General features: G+C 43.6%; 62 non-coding genes across 62 annotated transcripts; 49 read left to right on the forward strand and 13 right to left on the reverse strand.

Moving 5' to 3' along the window:
* The first annotated feature begins 386 nt into the window (after positions 1–386).
* Positions 387–458, forward strand: TRNAG-UCC (transfer RNA glycine (anticodon UCC)). Its single transcript has one exon. It is a non-coding gene; the product is annotated as a tRNA-Gly (tRNA).
* Positions 459–930: 472 nt separating this feature from the next.
* TRNAA-AGC (transfer RNA alanine (anticodon AGC)) lies at positions 931–1,003 on the forward strand. Its single transcript has one exon. It is a non-coding gene; the product is annotated as a tRNA-Ala (tRNA).
* A 108-nt stretch (positions 1,004–1,111) lies between these two features.
* TRNAY-GUA (transfer RNA tyrosine (anticodon GUA)) lies at positions 1,112–1,197 on the forward strand. The gene is given in 2 exon segments: positions 1,112–1,148; positions 1,162–1,197. It is a non-coding gene; the product is annotated as a tRNA-Tyr (tRNA).
* Positions 1,198–1,839: 642 nt separating this feature from the next.
* On the forward strand, positions 1,840–1,911 carry TRNAG-UCC (transfer RNA glycine (anticodon UCC)). The gene has a single exon. It is a non-coding gene; the product is annotated as a tRNA-Gly (tRNA).
* A 472-nt stretch (positions 1,912–2,383) lies between these two features.
* TRNAA-AGC (transfer RNA alanine (anticodon AGC)) lies at positions 2,384–2,456 on the forward strand. Its single transcript has one exon. It is a non-coding gene; the product is annotated as a tRNA-Ala (tRNA).
* Positions 2,457–2,564: 108 nt separating this feature from the next.
* Positions 2,565–2,650, forward strand: TRNAY-GUA (transfer RNA tyrosine (anticodon GUA)). Its single transcript is given in 2 exon segments — positions 2,565–2,601; positions 2,615–2,650. It is a non-coding gene; the product is annotated as a tRNA-Tyr (tRNA).
* A 642-nt stretch (positions 2,651–3,292) lies between these two features.
* Positions 3,293–3,364, forward strand: TRNAG-UCC (transfer RNA glycine (anticodon UCC)). Its single transcript has one exon. It is a non-coding gene; the product is annotated as a tRNA-Gly (tRNA).
* A 472-nt stretch (positions 3,365–3,836) lies between these two features.
* TRNAA-AGC (transfer RNA alanine (anticodon AGC)) lies at positions 3,837–3,909 on the forward strand. The gene has a single exon. It is a non-coding gene; the product is annotated as a tRNA-Ala (tRNA).
* A 108-nt stretch (positions 3,910–4,017) lies between these two features.
* On the forward strand, positions 4,018–4,103 carry TRNAY-GUA (transfer RNA tyrosine (anticodon GUA)). Its single transcript is given in 2 exon segments — positions 4,018–4,054; positions 4,068–4,103. It is a non-coding gene; the product is annotated as a tRNA-Tyr (tRNA).
* Positions 4,104–4,266: 163 nt separating this feature from the next.
* On the reverse strand, positions 4,267–4,340 carry TRNAN-GUU (transfer RNA asparagine (anticodon GUU)). Its single transcript has one exon. It is a non-coding gene; the product is annotated as a tRNA-Asn (tRNA).
* Positions 4,341–4,745: 405 nt separating this feature from the next.
* TRNAG-UCC (transfer RNA glycine (anticodon UCC)) lies at positions 4,746–4,817 on the forward strand. The gene has a single exon. It is a non-coding gene; the product is annotated as a tRNA-Gly (tRNA).
* Positions 4,818–5,281: 464 nt separating this feature from the next.
* TRNAA-AGC (transfer RNA alanine (anticodon AGC)) lies at positions 5,282–5,354 on the forward strand. The gene has a single exon. It is a non-coding gene; the product is annotated as a tRNA-Ala (tRNA).
* Positions 5,355–5,462: 108 nt separating this feature from the next.
* TRNAY-GUA (transfer RNA tyrosine (anticodon GUA)) lies at positions 5,463–5,548 on the forward strand. The gene is given in 2 exon segments: positions 5,463–5,499; positions 5,513–5,548. It is a non-coding gene; the product is annotated as a tRNA-Tyr (tRNA).
* Positions 5,549–6,190: 642 nt separating this feature from the next.
* On the forward strand, positions 6,191–6,262 carry TRNAG-UCC (transfer RNA glycine (anticodon UCC)). The gene has a single exon. It is a non-coding gene; the product is annotated as a tRNA-Gly (tRNA).
* Positions 6,263–6,732: 470 nt separating this feature from the next.
* TRNAA-AGC (transfer RNA alanine (anticodon AGC)) lies at positions 6,733–6,805 on the forward strand. The gene has a single exon. It is a non-coding gene; the product is annotated as a tRNA-Ala (tRNA).
* A 108-nt stretch (positions 6,806–6,913) lies between these two features.
* Positions 6,914–6,999, forward strand: TRNAY-GUA (transfer RNA tyrosine (anticodon GUA)). Its single transcript is given in 2 exon segments — positions 6,914–6,950; positions 6,964–6,999. It is a non-coding gene; the product is annotated as a tRNA-Tyr (tRNA).
* A 163-nt stretch (positions 7,000–7,162) lies between these two features.
* TRNAN-GUU (transfer RNA asparagine (anticodon GUU)) lies at positions 7,163–7,236 on the reverse strand. The gene has a single exon. It is a non-coding gene; the product is annotated as a tRNA-Asn (tRNA).
* Positions 7,237–7,641: 405 nt separating this feature from the next.
* On the forward strand, positions 7,642–7,713 carry TRNAG-UCC (transfer RNA glycine (anticodon UCC)). The gene has a single exon. It is a non-coding gene; the product is annotated as a tRNA-Gly (tRNA).
* A 464-nt stretch (positions 7,714–8,177) lies between these two features.
* Positions 8,178–8,250, forward strand: TRNAA-AGC (transfer RNA alanine (anticodon AGC)). The gene has a single exon. It is a non-coding gene; the product is annotated as a tRNA-Ala (tRNA).
* A 108-nt stretch (positions 8,251–8,358) lies between these two features.
* Positions 8,359–8,444, forward strand: TRNAY-GUA (transfer RNA tyrosine (anticodon GUA)). Its single transcript is given in 2 exon segments — positions 8,359–8,395; positions 8,409–8,444. It is a non-coding gene; the product is annotated as a tRNA-Tyr (tRNA).
* Positions 8,445–8,607: 163 nt separating this feature from the next.
* TRNAN-GUU (transfer RNA asparagine (anticodon GUU)) lies at positions 8,608–8,681 on the reverse strand. The gene has a single exon. It is a non-coding gene; the product is annotated as a tRNA-Asn (tRNA).
* Positions 8,682–9,086: 405 nt separating this feature from the next.
* Positions 9,087–9,158, forward strand: TRNAG-UCC (transfer RNA glycine (anticodon UCC)). The gene has a single exon. It is a non-coding gene; the product is annotated as a tRNA-Gly (tRNA).
* Positions 9,159–9,628: 470 nt separating this feature from the next.
* TRNAA-AGC (transfer RNA alanine (anticodon AGC)) lies at positions 9,629–9,701 on the forward strand. The gene has a single exon. It is a non-coding gene; the product is annotated as a tRNA-Ala (tRNA).
* A 108-nt stretch (positions 9,702–9,809) lies between these two features.
* TRNAY-GUA (transfer RNA tyrosine (anticodon GUA)) lies at positions 9,810–9,895 on the forward strand. Its single transcript is given in 2 exon segments — positions 9,810–9,846; positions 9,860–9,895. It is a non-coding gene; the product is annotated as a tRNA-Tyr (tRNA).
* A 163-nt stretch (positions 9,896–10,058) lies between these two features.
* TRNAN-GUU (transfer RNA asparagine (anticodon GUU)) lies at positions 10,059–10,132 on the reverse strand. Its single transcript has one exon. It is a non-coding gene; the product is annotated as a tRNA-Asn (tRNA).
* A 405-nt stretch (positions 10,133–10,537) lies between these two features.
* On the forward strand, positions 10,538–10,609 carry TRNAG-UCC (transfer RNA glycine (anticodon UCC)). Its single transcript has one exon. It is a non-coding gene; the product is annotated as a tRNA-Gly (tRNA).
* A 473-nt stretch (positions 10,610–11,082) lies between these two features.
* TRNAA-AGC (transfer RNA alanine (anticodon AGC)) lies at positions 11,083–11,155 on the forward strand. The gene has a single exon. It is a non-coding gene; the product is annotated as a tRNA-Ala (tRNA).
* A 108-nt stretch (positions 11,156–11,263) lies between these two features.
* TRNAY-GUA (transfer RNA tyrosine (anticodon GUA)) lies at positions 11,264–11,349 on the forward strand. Its single transcript is given in 2 exon segments — positions 11,264–11,300; positions 11,314–11,349. It is a non-coding gene; the product is annotated as a tRNA-Tyr (tRNA).
* Positions 11,350–11,512: 163 nt separating this feature from the next.
* Positions 11,513–11,586, reverse strand: TRNAN-GUU (transfer RNA asparagine (anticodon GUU)). Its single transcript has one exon. It is a non-coding gene; the product is annotated as a tRNA-Asn (tRNA).
* A 405-nt stretch (positions 11,587–11,991) lies between these two features.
* Positions 11,992–12,063, forward strand: TRNAG-UCC (transfer RNA glycine (anticodon UCC)). Its single transcript has one exon. It is a non-coding gene; the product is annotated as a tRNA-Gly (tRNA).
* Positions 12,064–12,716: 653 nt separating this feature from the next.
* TRNAY-GUA (transfer RNA tyrosine (anticodon GUA)) lies at positions 12,717–12,802 on the forward strand. The gene is given in 2 exon segments: positions 12,717–12,753; positions 12,767–12,802. It is a non-coding gene; the product is annotated as a tRNA-Tyr (tRNA).
* Positions 12,803–12,965: 163 nt separating this feature from the next.
* TRNAN-GUU (transfer RNA asparagine (anticodon GUU)) lies at positions 12,966–13,039 on the reverse strand. The gene has a single exon. It is a non-coding gene; the product is annotated as a tRNA-Asn (tRNA).
* A 405-nt stretch (positions 13,040–13,444) lies between these two features.
* On the forward strand, positions 13,445–13,516 carry TRNAG-UCC (transfer RNA glycine (anticodon UCC)). Its single transcript has one exon. It is a non-coding gene; the product is annotated as a tRNA-Gly (tRNA).
* A 472-nt stretch (positions 13,517–13,988) lies between these two features.
* TRNAA-AGC (transfer RNA alanine (anticodon AGC)) lies at positions 13,989–14,061 on the forward strand. The gene has a single exon. It is a non-coding gene; the product is annotated as a tRNA-Ala (tRNA).
* Positions 14,062–14,169: 108 nt separating this feature from the next.
* Positions 14,170–14,255, forward strand: TRNAY-GUA (transfer RNA tyrosine (anticodon GUA)). Its single transcript is given in 2 exon segments — positions 14,170–14,206; positions 14,220–14,255. It is a non-coding gene; the product is annotated as a tRNA-Tyr (tRNA).
* A 163-nt stretch (positions 14,256–14,418) lies between these two features.
* TRNAN-GUU (transfer RNA asparagine (anticodon GUU)) lies at positions 14,419–14,492 on the reverse strand. The gene has a single exon. It is a non-coding gene; the product is annotated as a tRNA-Asn (tRNA).
* Positions 14,493–14,897: 405 nt separating this feature from the next.
* Positions 14,898–14,969, forward strand: TRNAG-UCC (transfer RNA glycine (anticodon UCC)). Its single transcript has one exon. It is a non-coding gene; the product is annotated as a tRNA-Gly (tRNA).
* Positions 14,970–15,440: 471 nt separating this feature from the next.
* Positions 15,441–15,513, forward strand: TRNAA-AGC (transfer RNA alanine (anticodon AGC)). The gene has a single exon. It is a non-coding gene; the product is annotated as a tRNA-Ala (tRNA).
* A 108-nt stretch (positions 15,514–15,621) lies between these two features.
* TRNAY-GUA (transfer RNA tyrosine (anticodon GUA)) lies at positions 15,622–15,707 on the forward strand. The gene is given in 2 exon segments: positions 15,622–15,658; positions 15,672–15,707. It is a non-coding gene; the product is annotated as a tRNA-Tyr (tRNA).
* Positions 15,708–15,870: 163 nt separating this feature from the next.
* TRNAN-GUU (transfer RNA asparagine (anticodon GUU)) lies at positions 15,871–15,944 on the reverse strand. The gene has a single exon. It is a non-coding gene; the product is annotated as a tRNA-Asn (tRNA).
* Positions 15,945–16,349: 405 nt separating this feature from the next.
* On the forward strand, positions 16,350–16,421 carry TRNAG-UCC (transfer RNA glycine (anticodon UCC)). Its single transcript has one exon. It is a non-coding gene; the product is annotated as a tRNA-Gly (tRNA).
* A 472-nt stretch (positions 16,422–16,893) lies between these two features.
* Positions 16,894–16,966, forward strand: TRNAA-AGC (transfer RNA alanine (anticodon AGC)). The gene has a single exon. It is a non-coding gene; the product is annotated as a tRNA-Ala (tRNA).
* A 108-nt stretch (positions 16,967–17,074) lies between these two features.
* On the forward strand, positions 17,075–17,160 carry TRNAY-GUA (transfer RNA tyrosine (anticodon GUA)). Its single transcript is given in 2 exon segments — positions 17,075–17,111; positions 17,125–17,160. It is a non-coding gene; the product is annotated as a tRNA-Tyr (tRNA).
* Positions 17,161–17,802: 642 nt separating this feature from the next.
* On the forward strand, positions 17,803–17,874 carry TRNAG-UCC (transfer RNA glycine (anticodon UCC)). Its single transcript has one exon. It is a non-coding gene; the product is annotated as a tRNA-Gly (tRNA).
* Positions 17,875–18,525: 651 nt separating this feature from the next.
* TRNAY-GUA (transfer RNA tyrosine (anticodon GUA)) lies at positions 18,526–18,611 on the forward strand. The gene is given in 2 exon segments: positions 18,526–18,562; positions 18,576–18,611. It is a non-coding gene; the product is annotated as a tRNA-Tyr (tRNA).
* A 163-nt stretch (positions 18,612–18,774) lies between these two features.
* Positions 18,775–18,848, reverse strand: TRNAN-GUU (transfer RNA asparagine (anticodon GUU)). The gene has a single exon. It is a non-coding gene; the product is annotated as a tRNA-Asn (tRNA).
* Positions 18,849–19,253: 405 nt separating this feature from the next.
* Positions 19,254–19,325, forward strand: TRNAG-UCC (transfer RNA glycine (anticodon UCC)). Its single transcript has one exon. It is a non-coding gene; the product is annotated as a tRNA-Gly (tRNA).
* A 473-nt stretch (positions 19,326–19,798) lies between these two features.
* Positions 19,799–19,871, forward strand: TRNAA-AGC (transfer RNA alanine (anticodon AGC)). Its single transcript has one exon. It is a non-coding gene; the product is annotated as a tRNA-Ala (tRNA).
* A 108-nt stretch (positions 19,872–19,979) lies between these two features.
* On the forward strand, positions 19,980–20,065 carry TRNAY-GUA (transfer RNA tyrosine (anticodon GUA)). Its single transcript is given in 2 exon segments — positions 19,980–20,016; positions 20,030–20,065. It is a non-coding gene; the product is annotated as a tRNA-Tyr (tRNA).
* A 163-nt stretch (positions 20,066–20,228) lies between these two features.
* On the reverse strand, positions 20,229–20,302 carry TRNAN-GUU (transfer RNA asparagine (anticodon GUU)). The gene has a single exon. It is a non-coding gene; the product is annotated as a tRNA-Asn (tRNA).
* A 405-nt stretch (positions 20,303–20,707) lies between these two features.
* On the forward strand, positions 20,708–20,779 carry TRNAG-UCC (transfer RNA glycine (anticodon UCC)). The gene has a single exon. It is a non-coding gene; the product is annotated as a tRNA-Gly (tRNA).
* A 473-nt stretch (positions 20,780–21,252) lies between these two features.
* Positions 21,253–21,325, forward strand: TRNAA-AGC (transfer RNA alanine (anticodon AGC)). Its single transcript has one exon. It is a non-coding gene; the product is annotated as a tRNA-Ala (tRNA).
* A 108-nt stretch (positions 21,326–21,433) lies between these two features.
* TRNAY-GUA (transfer RNA tyrosine (anticodon GUA)) lies at positions 21,434–21,519 on the forward strand. Its single transcript is given in 2 exon segments — positions 21,434–21,470; positions 21,484–21,519. It is a non-coding gene; the product is annotated as a tRNA-Tyr (tRNA).
* Positions 21,520–21,682: 163 nt separating this feature from the next.
* TRNAN-GUU (transfer RNA asparagine (anticodon GUU)) lies at positions 21,683–21,756 on the reverse strand. The gene has a single exon. It is a non-coding gene; the product is annotated as a tRNA-Asn (tRNA).
* A 405-nt stretch (positions 21,757–22,161) lies between these two features.
* TRNAG-UCC (transfer RNA glycine (anticodon UCC)) lies at positions 22,162–22,233 on the forward strand. The gene has a single exon. It is a non-coding gene; the product is annotated as a tRNA-Gly (tRNA).
* A 470-nt stretch (positions 22,234–22,703) lies between these two features.
* Positions 22,704–22,776, forward strand: TRNAA-AGC (transfer RNA alanine (anticodon AGC)). Its single transcript has one exon. It is a non-coding gene; the product is annotated as a tRNA-Ala (tRNA).
* A 108-nt stretch (positions 22,777–22,884) lies between these two features.
* TRNAY-GUA (transfer RNA tyrosine (anticodon GUA)) lies at positions 22,885–22,970 on the forward strand. Its single transcript is given in 2 exon segments — positions 22,885–22,921; positions 22,935–22,970. It is a non-coding gene; the product is annotated as a tRNA-Tyr (tRNA).
* A 163-nt stretch (positions 22,971–23,133) lies between these two features.
* On the reverse strand, positions 23,134–23,207 carry TRNAN-GUU (transfer RNA asparagine (anticodon GUU)). The gene has a single exon. It is a non-coding gene; the product is annotated as a tRNA-Asn (tRNA).
* A 405-nt stretch (positions 23,208–23,612) lies between these two features.
* Positions 23,613–23,684, forward strand: TRNAG-UCC (transfer RNA glycine (anticodon UCC)). Its single transcript has one exon. It is a non-coding gene; the product is annotated as a tRNA-Gly (tRNA).
* A 470-nt stretch (positions 23,685–24,154) lies between these two features.
* TRNAA-AGC (transfer RNA alanine (anticodon AGC)) lies at positions 24,155–24,227 on the forward strand. The gene has a single exon. It is a non-coding gene; the product is annotated as a tRNA-Ala (tRNA).
* Positions 24,228–24,584: 357 nt separating this feature from the next.
* TRNAN-GUU (transfer RNA asparagine (anticodon GUU)) lies at positions 24,585–24,658 on the reverse strand. The gene has a single exon. It is a non-coding gene; the product is annotated as a tRNA-Asn (tRNA).
* A 405-nt stretch (positions 24,659–25,063) lies between these two features.
* TRNAG-UCC (transfer RNA glycine (anticodon UCC)) lies at positions 25,064–25,135 on the forward strand. The gene has a single exon. It is a non-coding gene; the product is annotated as a tRNA-Gly (tRNA).
* Positions 25,136–25,164: the final 29 nt, after the last annotated feature.

Below are 25,164 nucleotides of genomic sequence, written 5' to 3' on the forward strand. Positions count from 1 at the left end.
GCCTGCACCTTAAGCAAGGTCAGACACCGTTTCTTCAAATGATTTTCAACAATATGACTAAAGGAAACAGAAAAAAACAAAGAAATAATTGCAAAACACCAAGAATAATCTAGTTGCCAACAGATAAGAAATGGCTGATAAATTACACGACACAGACCAGAAGGCAGACAGTAATTAGACTTCGACTCTAAGCATCCAACACTACGAGCAGAGTGGCGCAGCGGAAGCGTGCTGGGCCCATAACCCAGAGGTCGATGGATCGAAACCATCCTCTGCTAAAAGGTTGTGTTTTATACTTTTCATCATTACATTGCATCCAAATGCTTCTGTCAACAGAAAGTTTAGTGTTATTGCAGAAAATGTCAAAAAAACGTACACTTCCGAAAGCGTTGGTGGTATAGTGGTGAGCATAGCTGCCTTCCAAGCAGTTGACCCGGGTTCGATTCCCGGCCAACGCATGTCTTGCTTTTCACCATTGGTGTTGCATTTATTCTCTTTTAATGTTTTGTGTTAAGGCTCATGCTCTACTCTCTTCTTACAGTTTAGCAACCACAGAAAGGAGGAAAAAAAAAGACCAGGAGGCCTTCACGACCTCTCAGCATTTTCGATAAACAAACCAACCCATAAAAGTTCAACGGTTCTCCTTGGGATTGTGCTACATCACAACTTTTTTCTACAAACTATGCAAGTTTTTTCACTGTCCCCGGTTTGATTCTCCATGTGCATAGAAAGGGTTTGCTAGAAAGTTGCTCGACTGTATTTGTAGGTCACCAATCACGTTGTGGACTCCTTAAATGTTCTTCAAGTATGGGAAAACGGAGTCCACACTTAAAAAAAAAAAAAAAAAAAAAAAAAGCAATGTCATCTGTGACTGTATATGAAAATTGTGACCTGGTGTGACGTGAAACTGACGTCAAGTTTCACAGGTTTGGGGGATTAGCTCAAGTGGTAGAGCGCTCGCTTAGCATGCGAGAGGTAGCGGGATCGATGCCCGCATTCTCCAATGCTACCATTGGATTCCTTTTTCGCAGAGTTGAATGAATCATTTTTACCATCTGCCCGTGGCACCCACGGCCAAACCTAGGAGGCTTTCGACAGTGGCCAAAACAATCCTTCGATAGCTCAGCTGGTAGAGCGGAGGACTGTAGCTCTAAATTAGCAATCCTTAGGTCGCTGGTTCAATTCCGGCTCGAAGGAAGTTTTGTTTATCTTATCTCATACAGAAAGTTTTTCTCCAGTTTGCCTCGTGAATTCAAAACATAGTCAGCAAAATGGCTTTTACATGAGAGAGATGCTCAGCACCAATGCAAAAACTTCTCCAACTGTGCAACGTCTCTGGGTGGACTGCAAAAGGGTGCGACGTCCCTGGGTGGACTCGAACCACCAACCTTTCGGTTAACAGCCAAACGCGCTAACCGATTGCGCCACAGAGACCCAATGGACCACAATTTTTGCCTGCACCTTAAGCAAGGTCAGACACCGTTTCTTCAAATGATTTTCAACAATATGACTAAAGGAAACAGAAAAAAACAAAGAAATAATTGCAAAACACCAAGAATAATCTAGTTGCCAACAGATAAGAAATGGCTGATAAATTACACGACACAGACCAGAAGGCAGACAGTAATTAGACTTCGACTCTAAGCATCCAACACTACGAGCAGAGTGGCGCAGCGGAAGCGTGCTGGGCCCATAACCCAGAGGTCGATGGATCGAAACCATCCTCTGCTAAAAGGTTGTGTTTTATACTTTTCATCATTACATTGCATCCAAATGCTTCTGTCAACAGAAAGTTTAGTGTTATTGCAGAAAATGTCAAAAAAACGTACACTTCCGAAAGCGTTGGTGGTATAGTGGTGAGCATAGCTGCCTTCCAAGCAGTTGACCCGGGTTCGATTCCCGGCCAACGCATGTCTTGCTTTTCACCATTGGTGTTGCATTTATTCTCTTTTAATGTTTTGTGTTAAGGCTCATGCTCTACTCTCTTCTTACAGTTTAGCAACCACAGAAAGGAGGAAAAAAAAAGACCAGGAGGCCTTCACGACCTCTCAGCATTTTCGATAAACAAACCAACCCATAAAAGTTCAACGGTTCTCCTTGGGATTGTGCTACATCACAACTTTTTTCTACAAACTATGCAAGTTTTTTCACTGTCCCCGGTTTGATTCTCCATGTGCATAGAAAGGGTTTGCTAGAAAGTTGCTCGACTGTATTTGTAGGTCACCAATCACGTTGTGGACTCCTTAAATGTTCTTCAAGTATGGGAAAACGGAGTCCACACTTAAAAAAAAAAAAAAAAAAAAAAAAAGCAATGTCATCTGTGACTGTATATGAAAATTGTGACCTGGTGTGACGTGAAACTGACGTCAAGTTTCACAGGTTTGGGGGATTAGCTCAAGTGGTAGAGCGCTCGCTTAGCATGCGAGAGGTAGCGGGATCGATGCCCGCATTCTCCAATGCTACCATTGGATTCCTTTTTCGCAGAGTTGAATGAATCATTTTTACCATCTGCCCGTGGCACCCACGGCCAAACCTAGGAGGCTTTCGACAGTGGCCAAAACAATCCTTCGATAGCTCAGCTGGTAGAGCGGAGGACTGTAGCTCTAAATTAGCAATCCTTAGGTCGCTGGTTCAATTCCGGCTCGAAGGAAGTTTTGTTTATCTTATCTCATACAGAAAGTTTTTCTCCAGTTTGCCTCGTGAATTCAAAACATAGTCAGCAAAATGGCTTTTACATGAGAGAGATGCTCAGCACCAATGCAAAAACTTCTCCAACTGTGCAACGTCTCTGGGTGGACTGCAAAAGGGTGCGACGTCCCTGGGTGGACTCGAACCACCAACCTTTCGGTTAACAGCCAAACGCGCTAACCGATTGCGCCACAGAGACCCAATGGACCACAATTTTTGCCTGCACCTTAAGCAAGGTCAGACACCGTTTCTTCAAATGATTTTCAACAATATGACTAAAGGAAACAGAAAAAAACAAAGAAATAATTGCAAAACACCAAGAATAATCTAGTTGCCAACAGATAAGAAATGGCTGATAAATTACACGACACAGACCAGAAGGCAGACAGTAATTAGACTTCGACTCTAAGCATCCAACACTACGAGCAGAGTGGCGCAGCGGAAGCGTGCTGGGCCCATAACCCAGAGGTCGATGGATCGAAACCATCCTCTGCTAAAAGGTTGTGTTTTATACTTTTCATCATTACATTGCATCCAAATGCTTCTGTCAACAGAAAGTTTAGTGTTATTGCAGAAAATGTCAAAAAAACGTACACTTCCGAAAGCGTTGGTGGTATAGTGGTGAGCATAGCTGCCTTCCAAGCAGTTGACCCGGGTTCGATTCCCGGCCAACGCATGTCTTGCTTTTCACCATTGGTGTTGCATTTATTCTCTTTTAATGTTTTGTGTTAAGGCTCATGCTCTACTCTCTTCTTACAGTTTAGCAACCACAGAAAGGAGGAAAAAAAAAGACCAGGAGGCCTTCACGACCTCTCAGCATTTTCGATAAACAAACCAACCCATAAAAGTTCAACGGTTCTCCTTGGGATTGTGCTACATCACAACTTTTTTCTACAAACTATGCAAGTTTTTTCACTGTCCCCGGTTTGATTCTCCATGTGCATAGAAAGGGTTTGCTAGAAAGTTGCTCGACTGTATTTGTAGGTCACCAATCACGTTGTGGACTCCTTAAATGTTCTTCAAGTATGGGAAAACGGAGTCCACACTTAAAAAAAAAAAAAAAAAAAAAAAAAGCAATGTCATCTGTGACTGTATATGAAAATTGTGACCTGGTGTGACGTGAAACTGACGTCAAGTTTCACAGGTTTGGGGGATTAGCTCAAGTGGTAGAGCGCTCGCTTAGCATGCGAGAGGTAGCGGGATCGATGCCCGCATTCTCCAATGCTACCATTGGATTCCTTTTTCGCAGAGTTGAATGAATCATTTTTACCATCTGCCCGTGGCACCCACGGCCAAACCTAGGAGGCTTTCGACAGTGGCCAAAACAATCCTTCGATAGCTCAGCTGGTAGAGCGGAGGACTGTAGCTCTAAATTAGCAATCCTTAGGTCGCTGGTTCAATTCCGGCTCGAAGGAAGTTTTGTTTATCTTATCTCATACAGAAAGTTTTTCTCCAGTTTGCCTCGTGAATTCAAAACATAGTCAGCAAAATGGCTTTTACATGAGAGAGATGCTCAGCACCAATGCAAAAACTTCTCCAACTGTGCAACGTCTCTGGGTGGACTGCAAAAGGGTGCGACGTCCCTGGGTGGACTCGAACCACCAACCTTTCGGTTAACAGCCGAACGCGCTAACCGATTGCGCCACAGAGACCCAATGGACCACAATTTTTGCCTGCACCTTAAGCAAGGTCAGACACCGTTTCTTCAAATGATTTTCAACAATATGACTAAAGGAAACAGAAAAAAACAAAGAAATAATTGCAAAACACCAAGAATAATCTAGTTGCCAACAGATAAGAAATGGCTGATAAATTACACGACACAGACCAGAAGGCAGACAGTAATTAGACTTCGACTCTAAGCATCCAACACTACGAGCAGAGTGGCGCAGCGGAAGCGTGCTGGGCCCATAACCCAGAGGTCGATGGATCGAAACCATCCTCTGCTAAAAGGTTGTGTTTTATACTTTTCATCATTACATTGCATCCAAATGCTTCTGTCAACAGAAAGTTTAGTGTTATTGCAGAAAATGTCAAAAAAACGTACACTTCCGAAAGCGTTGGTGGTATAGTGGTGAGCATAGCTGCCTTCCAAGCAGTTGACCCGGGTTCGATTCCCGGCCAACGCATGTCTTGCTTTTCACCATTGGTGTTGCATTTATTCTCTTTTAATGTTTTGTGTTAAGGCTCATGCTCTACTCTCTTCTTACAGTTTAGCAACCACAGAAAGGAGGAAAAAAAAAGACCAGGAGGCCTTCACGACCTCTCAGCATTTTCGGTAAACAAACCAACCCATAAAAGTTCAACGGTTCTCCTTGGGATTGTGCTACATCACAACTTTTTTCTACAAACTATGCAAGTTTTTTCACTGTCCCCGGTTTGATTCTCCATGTGCATAGAAAGGGTTTGCTAGAAAGTTGCTCGACTGTATTTGTAGGTCACCAATCACGTTGTGGACTCCTTAAATGTTCTTCAAGTATGGGAAAACGGAGTCCACACTTAAAAAAAAAAAAAAAAAGCAATGTCATCTGTGACTGTATATGAAAATTGTGACCTGGTGTGACGTGAAACTGACGTCAAGTTTCACAGGTTTGGGGGATTAGCTCAAGTGGTAGAGCGCTCGCTTAGCATGCGAGAGGTAGCGGGATCGATGCCCGCATTCTCCAATGCTACCATTGGATTCCTTTTTCGCAGAGTTGAATGAATCATTTTTACCATCTGCCCGTGGCACCCACGGCCAAACCTAGGAGGCTTTCGACAGTGGCCAAAACAATCCTTCGATAGCTCAGCTGGTAGAGCGGAGGACTGTAGCTCTAAATTAGCAATCCTTAGGTCGCTGGTTCAATTCCGGCTCGAAGGAAGTTTTGTTTATCTTATCTCATACAGAAAGTTTTTCTCCAGTTTGCCTCGTGAATTCAAAACATAGTCAGCAAAATGGCTTTTACATGAGAGAGATGCTCAGCACCAATGCAAAAACTTCTCCAACTGTGCAACGTCTCTGGGTGGACTGCAAAAGGGTGCGACGTCCCTGGGTGGACTCGAACCACCAACCTTTCGGTTAACAGCCAAACGCGCTAACCGATTGCGCCACAGAGACCCAATGGACCACAATTTTTGCCTGCACCTTAAGCAAGGTCAGACACCGTTTCTTCAAATGATTTTCAACAATATGACTAAAGGAAACAGAAAAAAACAAAGAAATAATTGCAAAACACCAAGAATAATCTAGTTGCCAACAGATAAGAAATGGCTGATAAATTACACGACACAGACCAGAAGGCAGACAGTAATTAGACTTCGACTCTAAGCATCCAACACTACGAGCAGAGTGGCGCAGCGGAAGCGTGCTGGGCCCATAACCCAGAGGTCGATGGATCGAAACCATCCTCTGCTAAAAGGTTGTGTTTTATACTTTTCATCATTACATTGCATCCAAATGCTTCTGTCAACAGAAAGTTTAGTGTTATTGCAGAAAATGTCAAAAAAACGTACACTTCCGAAAGCGTTGGTGGTATAGTGGTGAGCATAGCTGCCTTCCAAGCAGTTGACCCGGGTTCGATTCCCGGCCAACGCATGTCTTGCTTTTCACCATTGGTGTTGCATTTATTCTCTTTTAATGTTTTGTGTTAAGGCTCATGCTCTACTCTCTTCTTACAGTTTAGCAACCACAGAAAGGAGGAAAAAAAAAGACCAGGAGGCCTTCACGACCTCTCAGCATTTTCGATAAACAAACCAACCCATAAAAGTTCAACGGTTCTCCTTGGGATTGTGCTACATCACAACTTTTTTCTACAAACTATGCAAGTTTTTTCACTGTCCCCGGTTTGATTCTCCATGTGCATAGAAAGGGTTTGCTAGAAAGTTGCTCGACTGTATTTGTAGGTCACCAATCACGTTGTGGACTCCTTAAATGTTCTTCAAGTATGGGAAAACGGAGTCCACACTTAAAAAAAAAAAAAAAAAAAAAAAGCAATGTCATCTGTGACTGTATATGAAAATTGTGACCTGGTGTGACGTGAAACTGACGTCAAGTTTCACAGGTTTGGGGGATTAGCTCAAGTGGTAGAGCGCTCGCTTAGCATGCGAGAGGTAGCGGGATCGATGCCCGCATTCTCCAATGCTACCATTGGATTCCTTTTTCGCAGAGTTGAATGAATCATTTTTACCATCTGCCCGTGGCACCCACGGCCAAACCTAGGAGGCTTTCGACAGTGGCCAAAACAATCCTTCGATAGCTCAGCTGGTAGAGCGGAGGACTGTAGCTCTAAATTAGCAATCCTTAGGTCGCTGGTTCAATTCCGGCTCGAAGGAAGTTTTGTTTATCTTATCTCATACAGAAAGTTTTTCTCCAGTTTGCCTCGTGAATTCAAAACATAGTCAGCAAAATGGCTTTTACATGAGAGAGATGCTCAGCACCAATGCAAAAACTTCTCCAACTGTGCAACGTCTCTGGGTGGACTGCAAAAGGGTGCGACGTCCCTGGGTGGACTCGAACCACCAACCTTTCGGTTAACAGCCGAACGCGCTAACCGATTGCGCCACAGAGACCCAATGGACCACAATTTTTGCCTGCACCTTAAGCAAGGTCAGACACCGTTTCTTCAAATGATTTTCAACAATATGACTAAAGGAAACAGAAAAAAACAAAGAAATAATTGCAAAACACCAAGAATAATCTAGTTGCCAACAGATAAGAAATGGCTGATAAATTACACGACACAGACCAGAAGGCAGACAGTAATTAGACTTCGACTCTAAGCATCCAACACTACGAGCAGAGTGGCGCAGCGGAAGCGTGCTGGGCCCATAACCCAGAGGTCGATGGATCGAAACCATCCTCTGCTAAAAGGTTGTGTTTTATACTTTTCATCATTACATTGCATCCAAATGCTTCTGTCAACAGAAAGTTTAGTGTTATTGCAGAAAATGTCAAAAAAACGTACACTTCCGAAAGCGTTGGTGGTATAGTGGTGAGCATAGCTGCCTTCCAAGCAGTTGACCCGGGTTCGATTCCCGGCCAACGCATGTCTTGCTTTTCACCATTGGTGTTGCATTTATTCTCTTTTAATGTTTTGTGTTAAGGCTCATGCTCTACTCTCTTCTTACAGTTTAGCAACCACAGAAAGGAGGAAAAAAAAAGACCAGGAGGCCTTCACGACCTCTCAGCATTTTCGGTAAACAAACCAACCCATAAAAGTTCAACGGTTCTCCTTGGGATTGTGCTACATCACAACTTTTTTCTACAAACTATGCAAGTTTTTTCACTGTCCCCGGTTTGATTCTCCATGTGCATAGAAAGGGTTTGCTAGAAAGTTGCTCGACTGTATTTGTAGGTCACCAATCACGTTGTGGACTCCTTAAATGTTCTTCAAGTATGGGAAAACGGAGTCCACACTTAAAAAAAAAAAAAAAAAGCAATGTCATCTGTGACTGTATATGAAAATTGTGACCTGGTGTGACGTGAAACTGACGTCAAGTTTCACAGGTTTGGGGGATTAGCTCAAGTGGTAGAGCGCTCGCTTAGCATGCGAGAGGTAGCGGGATCGATGCCCGCATTCTCCAATGCTACCATTGGATTCCTTTTTCGCAGAGTTGAATGAATCATTTTTACCATCTGCCCGTGGCACCCACGGCCAAACCTAGGAGGCTTTCGACAGTGGCCAAAACAATCCTTCGATAGCTCAGCTGGTAGAGCGGAGGACTGTAGCTCTAAATTAGCAATCCTTAGGTCGCTGGTTCAATTCCGGCTCGAAGGAAGTTTTGTTTATCTTATCTCATACAGAAAGTTTTTCTCCAGTTTGCCTCGTGAATTCAAAACATAGTCAGCAAAATGGCTTTTACATGAGAGAGATGCTCAGCACCAATGCAAAAACTTCTCCAACTGTGCAACGTCTCTGGGTGGACTGCAAAAGGGTGCGACGTCCCTGGGTGGACTCGAACCACCAACCTTTCGGTTAACAGCCGAACGCGCTAACCGATTGCGCCACAGAGACCCAATGGACCACAATTTTTGCCTGCACCTTAAGCAAGGTCAGACACCGTTTCTTCAAATGATTTTCAACAATATGACTAAAGGAAACAGAAAAAAACAAAGAAATAATTGCAAAACACCAAGAATAATCTAGTTGCCAACAGATAAGAAATGGCTGATAAATTACACGACACAGACCAGAAGGCAGACAGTAATTAGACTTCGACTCTAAGCATCCAACACTACGAGCAGAGTGGCGCAGCGGAAGCGTGCTGGGCCCATAACCCAGAGGTCGATGGATCGAAACCATCCTCTGCTAAAAGGTTGTGTTTTATACTTTTCATCATTACATTGCATCCAAATGCTTCTGTCAACAGAAAGTTTAGTGTTATTGCAGAAAATGTCAAAAAAACGTACACTTCCGAAAGCGTTGGTGGTATAGTGGTGAGCATAGCTGCCTTCCAAGCAGTTGACCCGGGTTCGATTCCCGGCCAACGCATGTCTTGCTTTTCACCATTGGTGTTGCATTTATTCTCTTTTAATGTTTTGTGTTAAGGCTCATGCTCTACTCTCTTCTTACAGTTTAGCAACCACAGAAAGGAGGAAAAAAAAAGACCAGGAGGCCTTCACGACCTCTCAGCATTTTCGATAAACAAACCAACCCATAAAAGTTCAACGGTTCTCCTTGGGATTGTGCTACATCACAACTTTTTTCTACAAACTATGCAAGTTTTTTCACTGTCCCCGGTTTGATTCTCCATGTGCATAGAAAGGGTTTGCTAGAAAGTTGCTCGACTGTATTTGTAGGTCACCAATCACGTTGTGGACTCCTTAAATGTTCTTCAAGTATGGGAAAACGGAGTCCACACTTAAAAAAAAAAAAAAAAAAAAAAAGCAATGTCATCTGTGACTGTATATGAAAATTGTGACCTGGTGTGACGTGAAACTGACGTCAAGTTTCACAGGTTTGGGGGATTAGCTCAAGTGGTAGAGCGCTCGCTTAGCATGCGAGAGGTAGCGGGATCGATGCCCGCATTCTCCAATGCTACCATTGGATTCCTTTTTCGCAGAGTTGAATGAATCATTTTTACCATCTGCCCGTGGCACCCACGGCCAAACCTAGGAGGCTTTCGACAGTGGCCAAAACAATCCTTCGATAGCTCAGCTGGTAGAGCGGAGGACTGTAGCTCTAAATTAGCAATCCTTAGGTCGCTGGTTCAATTCCGGCTCGAAGGAAGTTTTGTTTATCTTATCTCATACAGAAAGTTTTTCTCCAGTTTGCCTCGTGAATTCAAAACATAGTCAGCAAAATGGCTTTTACATGAGAGAGATGCTCAGCACCAATGCAAAAACTTCTCCAACTGTGCAACGTCTCTGGGTGGACTGCAAAAGGGTGCGACGTCCCTGGGTGGACTCGAACCACCAACCTTTCGGTTAACAGCCGAACGCGCTAACCGATTGCGCCACAGAGACCCAATGGACCACAATTTTTGCCTGCACCTTAAGCAAGGTCAGACACCGTTTCTTCAAATGATTTTCAACAATATGACTAAAGGAAACAGAAAAAAACAAAGAAATAATTGCAAAACACCAAGAATAATCTAGTTGCCAACAGATAAGAAATGGCTGATAAATTACACGACACAGACCAGAAGGCAGACAGTAATTAGACTTCGACTCTAAGCATCCAACACTACGAGCAGAGTGGCGCAGCGGAAGCGTGCTGGGCCCATAACCCAGAGGTCGATGGATCGAAACCATCCTCTGCTAAAAGGTTGTGTTTTATACTTTTCATCATTACATTGCATCCAAATGCTTCTGTCAACAGAAAGTTTAGTGTTATTGCAGAAAATGTCAAAAAAACGTACACTTCCGAAAGCGTTGGTGGTATAGTGGTGAGCATAGCTGCCTTCCAAGCAGTTGACCCGGGTTCGATTCCCGGCCAACGCATGTCTTGCTTTTCACCATTGGTGTTGCATTTATTCTCTTTTAATGTTTTGTGTTAAGGCTCATGCTCTACTCTCTTCTTACAGTTTAGCAACCACAGAAAGGAGGAAAAAAAAAGACCAGGAGGCCTTCACGACCTCTCAGCATTTTCGATAAACAAACCAACCCATAAAAGTTCAACGGTTCTCCTTGGGATTGTGCTACATCACAACTTTTTTCTACAAACTATGCAAGTTTTTTCACTGTCCCCGGTTTGATTCTCCATGTGCATAGAAAGGGTTTGCTAGAAAGTTGCTCGACTGTATTTGTAGGTCACCAATCACGTTGTGGACTCCTTAAATGTTCTTCAAGTATGGGAAAACGGAGTCCACACTTAAAAAAAAAAAAAAAAAAAAAAAAAAGCAATGTCATCTGTGACTGTATATGAAAATTGTGACCTGGTGTGACGTGAAACTGACGTCAAGTTTCACAGGTTTGGGGGATTAGCTCAAGTGGTAGAGCGCTCGCTTAGCATGCGAGAGGTAGCGGGATCGATGCCCGCATTCTCCAATGCTACCATTGGATTCCTTTTTCGCAGAGTTGAATGAATCATTTTTACCATCTGCCCGTGGCACCCACGGCCAAACCTAGGAGGCTTTCGACAGTGGCCAAAACAATCCTTCGATAGCTCAGCTGGTAGAGCGGAGGACTGTAGCTCTAAATTAGCAATCCTTAGGTCGCTGGTTCAATTCCGGCTCGAAGGAAGTTTTGTTTATCTTATCTCATACAGAAAGTTTTTCTCCAGTTTGCCTCGTGAATTCAAAACATAGTCAGCAAAATGGCTTTTACATGAGAGAGATGCTCAGCACCAATGCAAAAACTTCTCCAACTGTGCAACGTCTCTGGGTGGACTGCAAAAGGGTGCGACGTCCCTGGGTGGACTCGAACCACCAACCTTTCGGTTAACAGCCGAACGCGCTAACCGATTGCGCCACAGAGACCCAATGGACCACAATTTTTGCCTGCACCTTAAGCAAGGTCAGACACCGTTTCTTCAAATGATTTTCAACAATATGACTAAAGGAAACAGAAAAAAACAAAGAAATAATTGCAAAACACCAAGAATAATCTAGTTGCCAACAGATAAGAAATGGCTGATAAATTACACGACACAGACCAGAAGGCAGACAGTAATTAGACTTCGACTCTAAGCATCCAACACTACGAGCAGAGTGGCGCAGCGGAAGCGTGCTGGGCCCATAACCCAGAGGTCGATGGATCGAAACCATCCTCTGCTAAAAGGTTGTGTTTTATACTTTTCATCATTACATTGCATCCAAATGCTTCTGTCAACAGAAAGTTTAGTGTTATTGCAGAAAATGTCAAAAAAACGTACACTTCCGAAAGCGTTGGTGGTATAGTGGTGAGCATAGCTGCCTTCCAAGCAGTTGACCCGGGTTCGATTCCCGGCCAACGCATGTCTTGCTTTTCACCATTGGTGTTGCATTTATTCTCTTTTAATGTTTTGTGTTAAGGCTCATGCTCTACTCTCTTCTTACAGTTTAGCAACCACAGAAAGGAGGAAAAAAAAAGACCAGGAGGCCTTCACGACCTCTCAGCATTTTCGATAAACAAACCAACCCATAAAAGTTCAACGGTTCTCCTTGGGATTGTGCTACATCACAACTTTTTTCTACAAACTATGCAAGTTTTTTCACTGTCCCCGGTTTGATTCTCCATGTGCATAGAAAGGGTTTGCTAGAAAGTTGCTCGACTGTATTTGTAGGTCACCAATCACGTTGTGGACTCCTTAAATGTTCTTCAAGTATGGGAAAACGGAGTCCACACTTAAAAAAAAAAAAAAAAAAAAAAAAAGCAATGTCATCTGTGACTGTATATGAAAATTGTGACCTGGTGTGACGTGAAACTGACGTCAAGTTTCACAGGTTTGGGGGATTAGCTCAAGTGGTAGAGCGCTCGCTTAGCATGCGAGAGGTAGCGGGATTGATGCCCGCATTCTCCAATGCTACCATTGGATTCCTTTTTCGCAGAGTTGAATGAATCATTTTTACCATCTGCCCGTGGCACCCACGGCCAAACCTAGGAGGCTTTCGACAGTGGCCAAAACAATCCTTCGATAGCTCAGCTGGTAGAGCGGAGGACTGTAGCTCTAAATTAGCAATCCTTAGGTCGCTGGTTCAATTCCGGCTCGAAGGAAGTTTTGTTTATCTTATCTCATACAGAAAGTTTTTCTCCAGTTTGCCTCGTGAATTCAAAACATAGTCAGCAAAATGGCTTTTACATGAGAGAGATGCTCAGCACCAATGCAAAAACTTCTCCAACTGTGCAACGTCTCTGGGTGGACTGCAAAAGGGTGCGACGTCCCTGGGTGGACTCGAACCACCAACCTTTCGGTTAACAGCCGAACGCGCTAACCGATTGCGCCACAGAGACCCAATGGACCACAATTTTTGCCTGCACCTTAAGCAAGGTCAGACACCGTTTCTTCAAATGATTTTCAACAATATGACTAAAGGAAACAGAAAAAAACAAAGAAATAATTGCAAAACACCAAGAATAATCTAGTTGCCAACAGATAAGAAATGGCTGATAAATTACACGACACAGACCAGAAGGCAGACAGTAATTAGACTTCGACTCTAAGCATCCAACACTACGAGCAGAGTGGCGCAGCGGAAGCGTGCTGGGCCCATAACCCAGAGGTCGATGGATCGAAACCATCCTCTGCTAAAAGGTTGTGTTTTATACTTTTCATCATTACATTGCATCCAAATGCTTCTGTCAACAGAAAGTTTAGTGTTATTGCAGAAAATGTCAAAAAAACGTACACTTCCGAAAGCGTTGGTGGTATAGTGGTGAGCATAGCTGCCTTCCAAGCAGTTGACCCGGGTTCGATTCCCGGCCAACGCATGTCTTGCTTTTCACCATTGGTGTTGCATTTATTCTCTTTTAATGTTTTGTGTTAAGGCTCATGCTCTACTCTCTTCTTACAGTTTAGCAACCACAGAAAGGAGGAAAAAAAAAGACCAGGAGGCCTTCACGACCTCTCAGCATTTTCGATAAACAAACCAACCCATAAAAGTTCAACGGTTCTCCTTGGGATTGTGCTACATCACAACTTTTTTCTACAAACTATGCAAGTTTTTTCACTGTCCCCGGTTTGATTCTCCATGTGCATAGAAAGGGTTTGCTAGAAAGTTGCTCGACTGTATTTGTAGGTCACCAATCACGTTGTGGACTCCTTAAATGTTCTTCAAGTATGGGAAAACGGAGTCCACACTTAAAAAAAAAAAAAAAAAAAAAAAAAGCAATGTCATCTGTGACTGTATATGAAAATTGTGACCTGGTGTGACGTGAAACTGACGTCAAGTTTCACAGGTTTGGGGGATTAGCTCAAGTGGTAGAGCGCTCGCTTAGCATGCGAGAGGTAGCGGGATCGATGCCCGCATTCTCCAATGCTACCATTGGATTCCTTTTTCGCAGAGTTGAATGAATCATTTTTACCATCTGCCCGTGGCACCCACGGCCAAACCTAGGAGGCTTTCGACAGTGGCCAAAACAATCCTTCGATAGCTCAGCTGGTAGAGCGGAGGACTGTAGCTCTAAATTAGCAATCCTTAGGTCGCTGGTTCAATTCCGGCTCGAAGGAAGTTTTGTTTATCTTATCTCATACAGAAAGTTTTTCTCCAGTTTGCCTCGTGAATTCAAAACATAGTCAGCAAAATGGCTTTTACATGAGAGAGATGCTCAGCACCAATGCAAAAACTTCTCCAACTGTGCAACGTCTCTGGGTGGACTGCAAAAGGGTGCGACGTCCCTGGGTGGACTCGAACCACCAACCTTTCGGTTAACAGCCGAACGCGCTAACCGATTGCGCCACAGAGACCCAATGGACCACAATTTTTGCCTGCACCTTAAGCAAGGTCAGACACCGTTTCTTCAAATGATTTTCAACAATATGACTAAAGGAAACAGAAAAAAACAAAGAAATAATTGCAAAACACCAAGAATAATCTAGTTGCCAACAGATAAGAAATGGCTGATAAATTACACGACACAGACCAGAAGGCAGACAGTAATTAGACTTCGACTCTAAGCATCCAACACTACGAGCAGAGTGGCGCAGCGGAAGCGTGCTGGGCCCATAACCCAGAGGTCGATGGATCGAAACCATCCTCTGCTAAAAGGTTGTGTTTTATACTTTTCATCATTACATTGCATCCAAATGCTTCTGTCAACAGAAAGTTTAGTGTTATTGCAGAAAATGTCAAAAAAACGTACACTTCCGAAAGCGTTGGTGGTATAGTGGTGAGCATAGCTGCCTTCCAAGCAGTTGACCCGGGTTCGATTCCCGGCCAACGCATGTCTTGCTTTTCACCATTGGTGTTGCATTTATTCTCTTTTAATGTTTTGTGTTAAGGCTCATGCTCTACTCTCTTCTTACAGTTTAGCAACCACAGAAAGGAGGAAAAAAAAAGACCAGGAGGCCTTCACGACCTCTCAGCATTTTCGATAAACAAACCAACCCATAAAAGTTCAACGGTTCTCCTTGGGATTGTGCTACATCACAACTTTTTTCTACAAACTATGCAAGTTTTTTCACTGTCCCCGGTTTGATTCTCCATGTGCATAGAAAGGGTTTGCTAGAAAGTTGCTCGACTGTATTTGTAGGTCACCAATCACGTTGTGGACTCCTTAAATGTTCTTCAAGTATGGGAAAACGGAGTCCACACTTAAAAAAAAAAAAAAAAAAAAAAAAGCAATGTCATCTGTGACTGTATATGAAAATTGTGACCTGGTGTGACGTGAAACTGACGTCAAGTTTCACAGGTTTGGGGGATTAGCTCAAGTGGTAGAGCGCTCGCTTAGCATGCGAGAGGTAGCGGGATCGATGCCCGCATTCTCCAATGCTACCATTGGATTCCTTTTTCGCAGAGTTGAATGAATCATTTTTACCATCTGCCCGTGGCACCCACGGCCAAACCTAGGAGGCTTTCGACAGTGGCCAAAACAATCCTTCGATAGCTCAGCTGGTAGAGCGGAGGACTGTAGCTCTAAATTAGCAATCCTTAGGTCGCTGGTTCAATTCCGGCTCGAAGGAAGTTTTGTTTATCTTATCTCATACAGAAAGTTTTTCTCCAGTTTGCCTCGTGAATTCAAAACATAGTCAGCAAAATGGCTTTTACATGAGAGAGATGCTCAGCACCAATGCAAAAACTTCTCCAACTGTGCAACGTCTCTGGGTGGACTGCAAAAGGGTGCGACGTCCCTGGGTGGACTCGAACCACCAACCTTTCGGTTAACAGCCGAACGCGCTAACCGATTGCGCCACAGAGACCCAATGGACCACAATTTTTGCCTGCACCTTAAGCAAGGTCAGACACCGTTTCTTCAAATGATTTTCAACAATATGACTAAAGGAAACAGAAAAAAACAAAGAAATAATTGCAAAACACCAAGAATAATCTAGTTGCCAACAGATAAGAAATGGCTGATAAATTACACGACACAGACCAGAAGGCAGACAGTAATTAGACTTCGACTCTAAGCATCCAACACTACGAGCAGAGTGGCGCAGCGGAAGCGTGCTGGGCCCATAACCCAGAGGTCGATGGATCGAAACCATCCTCTGCTAAAAGGTTGTGTTTTATACTTTTCATCATTACATTGCATCCAAATGCTTCTGTCAACAGAAAGTTTAGTGTTATTGCAGAAAATGTCAAAAAAACGTACACTTCCGAAAGCGTTGGTGGTATAGTGGTGAGCATAGCTGCCTTCCAAGCAGTTGACCCGGGTTCGATTCCCGGCCAACGCATGTCTTGCTTTTCACCATTGGTGTTGCATTTATTCTCTTTTAATGTTTTGTGTTAAGGCTCATGCTCTACTCTCTTCTTACAGTTTAGCAACCACAGAAAGGAGGAAAAAAAAAGACCAGGAGGCCTTCACGACCTCTCAGCATTTTCGATAAACAAACCAACCCATAAAAGTTCAACGGTTCTCCTTGGGATTGTGCTACATCACAACTTTTTTCTACAAACTATGCAAGTTTTTTCACTGTCCCCGGTTTGATTCTCCATGTGCATAGAAAGGGTTTGCTAGAAAGTTGCTCGACTGTATTTGTAGGTCACCAATCACGTTGTGGACTCCTTAAATGTTCTTCAAGTATGGGAAAACGGAGTCCACACTTAAAAAAAAAAAAAAAAAAAAAAAAAGCAATGTCATCTGTGACTGTATATGAAAATTGTGACCTGGTGTGACGTGAAACTGACGTCAAGTTTCACAGGTTTGGGGGATTAGCTCAAGTGGTAGAGCGCTCGCTTAGCATGCGAGAGGTAGCGGGATCGATGCCCGCATTCTCCAATGCTACCATTGGATTCCTTTTTCGCAGAGTTGAATGAATCATTTTTACCATCTGCCCGTGGCACCCACGGCCAAACCTAGGAGGCTTTCGACAGTGGCCAAAACAATCCTTCGATAGCTCAGCTGGTAGAGCGGAGGACTGTAGCTCTAAATTAGCAATCCTTAGGTCGCTGGTTCAATTCCGGCTCGAAGGAAGTTTTGTTTATCTTATCTCATACAGAAAGTTTTTCTCCAGTTTGCCTCGTGAATTCAAAACATAGTCAGCAAAATGGCTTTTACATGAGAGAGATGCTCAGCACCAATGCAAAAACTTCTCCAACTGTGCAACGTCTCTGGGTGGACTGCAAAAGGGTGCGACATCCCTGGGTGGACTCGAACCACCAACCTTTCGGTTAACAGCCGAACGCGCTAACCGATTGCGCCACAGAGACCCAATGGACCACAATTTTTGCCTGCACCTTAAGCAAGGTCAGACACCGTTTCTTCAAATGATTTTCAACAATATGACTAAAGGAAACAGAAAAAAACAAAGAAATAATTGCAAAACACCAAGAATAATCTAGTTGCCAACAGATAAGAAATGGCTGATAAATTACACGACACAGACCAGAAGGCAGACAGTAATTAGACTTCGACTCTAAGCATCCAACACTACGAGCAGAGTGGCGCAGCGGAAGCGTGCTGGGCCCATAACCCAGAGGTCGATGGATCGAAACCATCCTCTGCTAAAAGGTTGTGTTTTATACTTTTCATCATTACATTGCATCCAAATGCTTCTGTCAACAGAAAGTTTAGTGTTATTGCAGAAAATGTCAAAAAAACGTACACTTCCGAAAGCGTTGGTGGTATAGTGGTGAGCATAGCTGCCTTCCAAGCAGTTGACCCGGGTTCGATTCCCGGCCAACGCATGTCTTGCTTTTCACCATTGGTGTTGCATTTATTCTCTTTTAATGTTTTGTGTTAAGGCTCATGCTCTACTCTCTTCTTACAGTTTAGCAACCACAGAAAGGAGGAAAAAAAAAGACCAGGAGGCCTTCACGACCTCTCAGCATTTTCGATAAACAAACCAACCCATAAAAGTTCAACGGTTCTCCTTGGGATTGTGCTACATCACAACTTTTTTCTACAAACTATGCAAGTTTTTTCACTGTCCCCGGTTTGATTCTCCATGTGCATAGAAAGGGTTTGCTAGAAAGTTGCTCGACTGTATTTGTAGGTCACCAATCACGTTGTGGACTCCTTAAATGTTCTTCAAGTATGGGAAAACGGAGTCCACACTTAAAAAAAAAAAAAAAAAAAAAAAGCAATGTCATCTGTGACTGTATATGAAAATTGTGACCTGGTGTGACGTGAAACTGACGTCAAGTTTCACAGGTTTGGGGGATTAGCTCAAGTGGTAGAGCGCTCGCTTAGCATGCGAGACGTAGCGGGATCGATGCCCGCATTCTCCAATGCTACCATTGGATTCCTTTTTCGCAGAGTTGAATGAATCATTTTTACCATCTGCCCGTGGCACCCACGGCCAAACCTAGGAGGCTTTCGACAGTGGCCAAAACAATCCTTCGATAGCTCAGCTGGTAGAGCGGAGGACTGTAGCTCTAAATTAGCAATCCTTAGGTCGCTGGTTCAATTCCGGCTCGAAGGAAGTTTTGTTTATCTTATCTCATACAGAAAGTTTTTCTCCAGTTTGCCTCGTGAATTCAAAACATAGTCAGCAAAATGGCTTTTACATGAGAGAGATGCTCAGCACCAATGCAAAAACTTCTCCAACTGTGCAACGTCTCTGGGTGGACTGCAAAAGGGTGCGACGTCCCTGGGTGGACTCGAACCACCAACCTTTCGGTTAACAGCCGAACGCGCTAACCGATTGCGCCACAGAGACCCAATGGACCACAATTTTTGCCTGCACCTTAAGCAAGGTCAGACACCGTTTCTTCAAATGATTTTCAACAATATGACTAAAGGAAACAGAAAAAAACAAAGAAATAATTGCAAAACACCAAGAATAATCTAGTTGCCAACAGATAAGAAATGGCTGATAAATTACACGACACAGACCAGAAGGCAGACAGTAATTAGACTTCGACTCTAAGCATCCAACACTACGAGCAGAGTGGCGCAGCGGAAGCGTGCTGGGCCCATAACCCAGAGGTCGATGGATCGAAACCATCCTCTGCTAAAAGGTTGTGTTTTATACTTTTCATCATTACATTGCATCCAAATGCTTCTGTCAACAGAAAGTTTAGTGTTATTGCAGAAAATGTCAAAAAAACGTACACTTCCGAAAGCGTTGGTGGTATAGTGGTGAGCATAGCTGCCTTCCAAGCAGTTGACCCGGGTTCGATTCCCGGCCAACGCATGTCTTGCTTTTCACCATTGGTGTTGCATTTATTCTCTTTTAATGTTTTGTGTTAAGGCTCATGCTCTACTCTCTTCTTACAGTTTAGCAACCACAGAAAGGAGGAAAAAAAAAGACCAGGAGGCCTTCACGACCTCTCAGCATTTTCGATAAACAAACCAACCCATAAAAGTTCAACGGTTCTCCTTGGGATTGTGCTACATCACAACTTTTTTCTACAAACTATGCAAGTTTTTTCACTGTCCCCGGTTTGATTCTCCATGTGCATAGAAAGGGTTTGCTAGAAAGTTGCTCGACTGTATTTGTAGGTCACCAATCACGTTGTGGACTCCTTAAATGTTCTTCAAGTATGGGAAAACGGAGTCCACACTTAAAAAAAAAAAAAAAAAAAAAAAAAAGCAATGTCATCTGTGACTGTATATGAAAATTGTGACCTGGTGTGACGTGAAACTGACGTCAAGTTTCACAGGTTTGGGGGATTAGCTCAAGTGGTAGAGCGCTCGCTTAGCATGCGAGAGGTAGCGGGATCGATGCCCGCATTCTCCAATGCTACCATTGGATTCCTTTTTCGCAGAGTTGAATGAATCATTTTTACCATCTGCCCGTGGCACCCACGGCCAAACCTAGGAGGCTTTCGACAGTGGCCAAAACAATCCTTCGATAGCTCAGCTGGTAGAGCGGAGGACTGTAGCTCTAAATTAGCAATCCTTAGGTCGCTGGTTCAATTCCGGCTCGAAGGAAGTTTTGTTTATCTTATCTCATACAGAAAGTTTTTCTCCAGTTTGCCTCGTGAATTCAAAACATAGTCAGCAAAATGGCTTTTACATGAGAGAGATGCTCAGCACCAATGCAAAAACTTCTCCAACTGTGCAACGTCTCTGGGTGGACTGCAAAAGGGTGCGACGTCCCTGGGTGGACTCGAACCACCAACCTTTCGGTTAACAGCCGAACGCGCTAACCGATTGCGCCACAGAGACCCAATGGACCACAATTTTTGCCTGCACCTTAAGCAAGGTCAGACACCGTTTCTTCAAATGATTTTCAACAATATGACTAAAGGAAACAGAAAAAAACAAAGAAATAATTGCAAAACACCAAGAATAATCTAGTTGCCAACAGATAAGAAATGGCTGATAAATTACACGACACAGACCAGAAGGCAGACAGTAATTAGACTTCGACTCTAAGCATCCAACACTACGAGCAGAGTGGCGCAGCGGAAGCGTGCTGGGCCCATAACCCAGAGGTCGATGGATCGAAACCATCCTCTGCTAAAAGGTTGTGTTTTATACTTTTCATCATTACATTGCATCCAAATGCTTCTGTCAACAGAAAGTTTAGTGTTATTGCAGAAAATGTCAAAAAAACGTACACTTCCGAAAGCGTTGGTGGTATAGTGGTGAGCATAGCTGCCTTCCAAGCAGTTGACCCGGGTTCGATTCCCGGCCAACGCATGTCTTGCTTTTCACCATTGGTGTTGCATTTATTCTCTTTTAATGTTTTGTGTTAAGGCTCATGCTCTACTCTCTTCTTACAGTTTAGCAACCACAGAAAGGAGGAAAAAAAAAGACCAGGAGGCCTTCACGACCTCTCAGCATTTTCGATAAACAAACCAACCCATAAAAGTTCAACGGTTCTCCTTGGGATTGTGCTACATCACAACTTTTTTCTACAAACTATGCAAGTTTTTTCACTGTCCCCGGTTTGATTCTCCATGTGCATAGAAAGGGTTTGCTAGAAAGTTGCTCGACTGTATTTGTAGGTCACCAATCACGTTGTGGACTCCTTAAATGTTCTTCAAGTATGGGAAAACGGAGTCCACACTTAAAAAAAAAAAAAAAAAAAAAAAAAAGCAATGTCATCTGTGACTGTATATGAAAATTGTGACCTGGTGTGACGTGAAACTGACGTCAAGTTTCACAGGTTTGGGGGATTAGCTCAAGTGGTAGAGCGCTCGCTTAGCATGCGAGAGGTAGCGGGATCGATGCCCGCATTCTCCAATGCTACCATTGGATTCCTTTTTCGCAGAGTTGAATGAATCATTTTTACCATCTGCCCGTGGCACCCACGGCCAAACCTAGGAGGCTTTCGACAGTGGCCAAAACAATCCTTCGATAGCTCAGCTGGTAGAGCGGAGGACTGTAGCTCTAAATTAGCAATCCTTAGGTCGCTGGTTCAATTCCGGCTCGAAGGAAGTTTTGTTTATCTTATCTCATACAGAAAGTTTTTCTCCAGTTTGCCTCGTGAATTCAAAACATAGTCAGCAAAATGGCTTTTACATGAGAGAGATGCTCAGCACCAATGCAAAAACTTCTCCAACTGTGCAACGTCTCTGGGTGGACTGCAAAAGGGTGCGACGTCCCTGGGTGGACTCGAACCACCAACCTTTCGGTTAACAGCCGAACGCGCTAACCGATTGCGCCACAGAGACCCAATGGACCACAATTTTTGCCTGCACCTTAAGCAAGGTCAGACACCGTTTCTTCAAATGATTTTCAACAATATGACTAAAGGAAACAGAAAAAAACAAAGAAATAATTGCAAAACACCAAGAATAATCTAGTTGCCAACAGATAAGAAATGGCTGATAAATTACACGACACAGACCAGAAGGCAGACAGTAATTAGACTTCGACTCTAAGCATCCAACACTACGAGCAGAGTGGCGCAGCGGAAGCGTGCTGGGCCCATAACCCAGAGGTCGATGGATCGAAACCATCCTCTGCTAAAAGGTTGTGTTTTATACTTTTCATCATTACATTGCATCCAAATGCTTCTGTCAACAGAAAGTTTAGTGTTATTGCAGAAAATGTCAAAAAAACGTACACTTCCGAAAGCGTTGGTGGTATAGTGGTGAGCATAGCTGCCTTCCAAGCAGTTGACCCGGGTTCGATTCCCGGCCAACGCATGTCTTGCTTTTCACCATTGGTGTTGCATTTATTCTCTTTTAATGTTTTGTGTTAAGGCTCATGCTCTACTCTCTTCTTACAGTTTAGCAACCACAGAAAGGAGGAAAAAAAAAGACCAGGAGGCCTTCACGACCTCTCAGCATTTTCGATAAACAAACCAACCCATAAAAGTTCAACGGTTCTCCTTGGGATTGTGCTACATCACAACTTTTTTCTACAAACTATGCAAGTTTTTTCACTGTCCCCGGTTTGATTCTCCATGTGCATAGAAAGGGTTTGCTAGAAAGTTGCTCGACTGTATTTGTAGGTCACCAATCACGTTGTGGACTCCTTAAATGTTCTTCAAGTATGGGAAAACGGAGTCCACACTTAAAAAAAAAAAAAAAAAAAAAAAGCAATGTCATCTGTGACTGTATATGAAAATTGTGACCTGGTGTGACGTGAAACTGACGTCAAGTTTCACAGGTTTGGGGGATTAGCTCAAGTGGTAGAGCGCTCGCTTAGCATGCGAGAGGTAGCGGGATCGATGCCCGCATTCTCCAATGCTACCATTGGATTCCTTTTTCGCAGAGTTGAATGAATCATTTTTACCATCTGCCCGTGGCACCCACGGCCAAACCTAGGAGGCTTTCGACAGTGGCCAAAACAATCCTTCGATAGCTCAGCTGGTAGAGCGGAGGACTGTAGCTCTAAATTAGCAATCCTTAGGTCGCTGGTTCAATTCCGGCTCGAAGGAAGTTTTGTTTATCTTATCTCATACAGAAAGTTTTTCTCCAGTTTGCCTCGTGAATTCAAAACATAGTCAGCAAAATGGCTTTTACATGAGAGAGATGCTCAGCACCAATGCAAAAACTTCTCCAACTGTGCAACGTCTCTGGGTGGACTGCAAAAGGGTGCGACGTCCCTGGGTGGACTCGAACCACCAACCTTTCGGTTAACAGCCGAACGCGCTAACCGATTGCGCCACAGAGACCCAATGGACCACAATTTTTGCCTGCACCTTAAGCAAGGTCAGACACCGTTTCTTCAAATGATTTTCAACAATATGACTAAAGGAAACAGAAAAAAACAAAGAAATAATTGCAAAACACCAAGAATAATCTAGTTGCCAACAGATAAGAAATGGCTGATAAATTACACGACACAGACCAGAAGGCAGACAGTAATTAGACTTCGACTCTAAGCATCCAACACTACGAGCAGAGTGGCGCAGCGGAAGCGTGCTGGGCCCATAACCCAGAGGTCGATGGATCGAAACCATCCTCTGCTAAAAGGTTGTGTTTTATACTTTTCATCATTACATTGCATCCAAATGCTTCTGTCAACAGAAAGTTTAGTGTTATTGCAGAAAATGTCAAAAAAACGTACACTTCCGAAAGCGTTGGTGGTATAGTGGTGAGCATAGCTGCCTTCCAAGCAGTTGACCCGGGTTCGATTCCCGGCCAACGCATGTCTTGCTTTTCACCATTGGTGTTGCATTTATTCTCTTTTAATGTTTTGTGTTAAGGCTCATGCTCTACTCTCTTCTTACAGTTTAGCAACCACAGAAAGGAGGAAAAAAAAAGACCAGGAGGCCTTCACGACCTCTCAGCATTTTCGATAAACAAACCAACCCATAAAAGTTCAACGGTTCTCCTTGGGATTGTGCTACATCACAACTTTTTTCTACAAACTATGCAAGTTTTTTCACTGTCCCCGGTTTGATTCTCCATGTGCATAGAAAGGGTTTGCTAGAAAGTTGCTCGACTGTATTTGTAGGTCACCAATCACGTTGTGGACTCCTTAAATGTTCTTCAAGTATGGGAAAACGGAGTCCACACTTAAAAAAAAAAAAAAAAAAAAAAAGCAATGTCATCTGTGACTGTATATGAAAATTGTGACCTGGTGTGACGTGAAACTGACGTCAAGTTTCACAGGTTTGGGGGATTAGCTCAAGTGGTAGAGCGCTCGCTTAGCATGCGAGAGGTAGCGGGATCGATGCCCGCATTCTCCAATGCTACCATTGGATTCCTTTTTCGCAGAGTTGAATGAATCATTTTTACCATCTGCCCGTGGCACCCACGGCCAAACCTAGGAGGCTTTCGACAGTGGCCAAAACAATCCTTCGATAGCTCAGCTGGTAGAGCGGAGGACTGTAGTTCTAAATTAGCAATCCTTAGGTTGCTGGTTCAATTCCGGCTCGAAGGAAGTTTTGTTTATCTTATCTCATACAGAAAGTTTTTCTCCAGTTTGCCTCGTGAATTCAAAACATAGTCAGCAAAATGGCTTTTACATGAGAGAGATGCTCAGCACCAATGCAAAAACTTCTCCAACTGTGCAACGTCTCTGGGTGGACTGCAAAAGGGTGCGACGTCCCTGGGTGGACTCGAACCACCAACCTTTCGGTTAACAGCCGAACGCGCTAACCGATTGCGCCACAGAGACCCAATGGACCACAATTTTTGCCTGCACCTTAAGCAAGGTCAGACACCGTTTCTTCAAATGATTTTCAACAATATGACTAAAGGAAACAGAAAAAAACAAAGAAATAATTGCAAAACACCAAGAATAATCTAGTTGCCAACAGATAAGAAATGGCTGATAAATTACACGACACAGACCAGAAGGCAGACAGTAATTAGACTTCGACTCTAAGCATCCAACACTACGAGCAGAGTGGCGCAGCGGAAGCGTGCTGGGCCCATAACCCAGAGGTCGATGGATCGAAACCATCCTCTGCTAAAAGGTTGTGTTTTATACTTTTCATCATTACATTGCATCCAAATGCTTCTGTCAACAGAAAGTTTAGTGTTATTGCAGAAAATGTCAAAAAAACGTACACTTCCGAAAGCGTTGGTGGTATAGTGGTGAGCATAGCTGCCTTCCAAGCAGTTGACCCGGGTTCGATTCCCGGCCAACGCATGTCTTGCTTTTCACCATTGGTGTTGCAT

Source organism: Ranitomeya variabilis, chromosome 2, assembly GCF_051348905.1.
Source record: "Ranitomeya variabilis isolate aRanVar5 chromosome 2, aRanVar5.hap1, whole genome shotgun sequence".
In the NCBI taxonomy this organism is placed as follows: Eukaryota; Metazoa; Chordata; class Amphibia; order Anura; family Dendrobatidae; genus Ranitomeya; species Ranitomeya variabilis.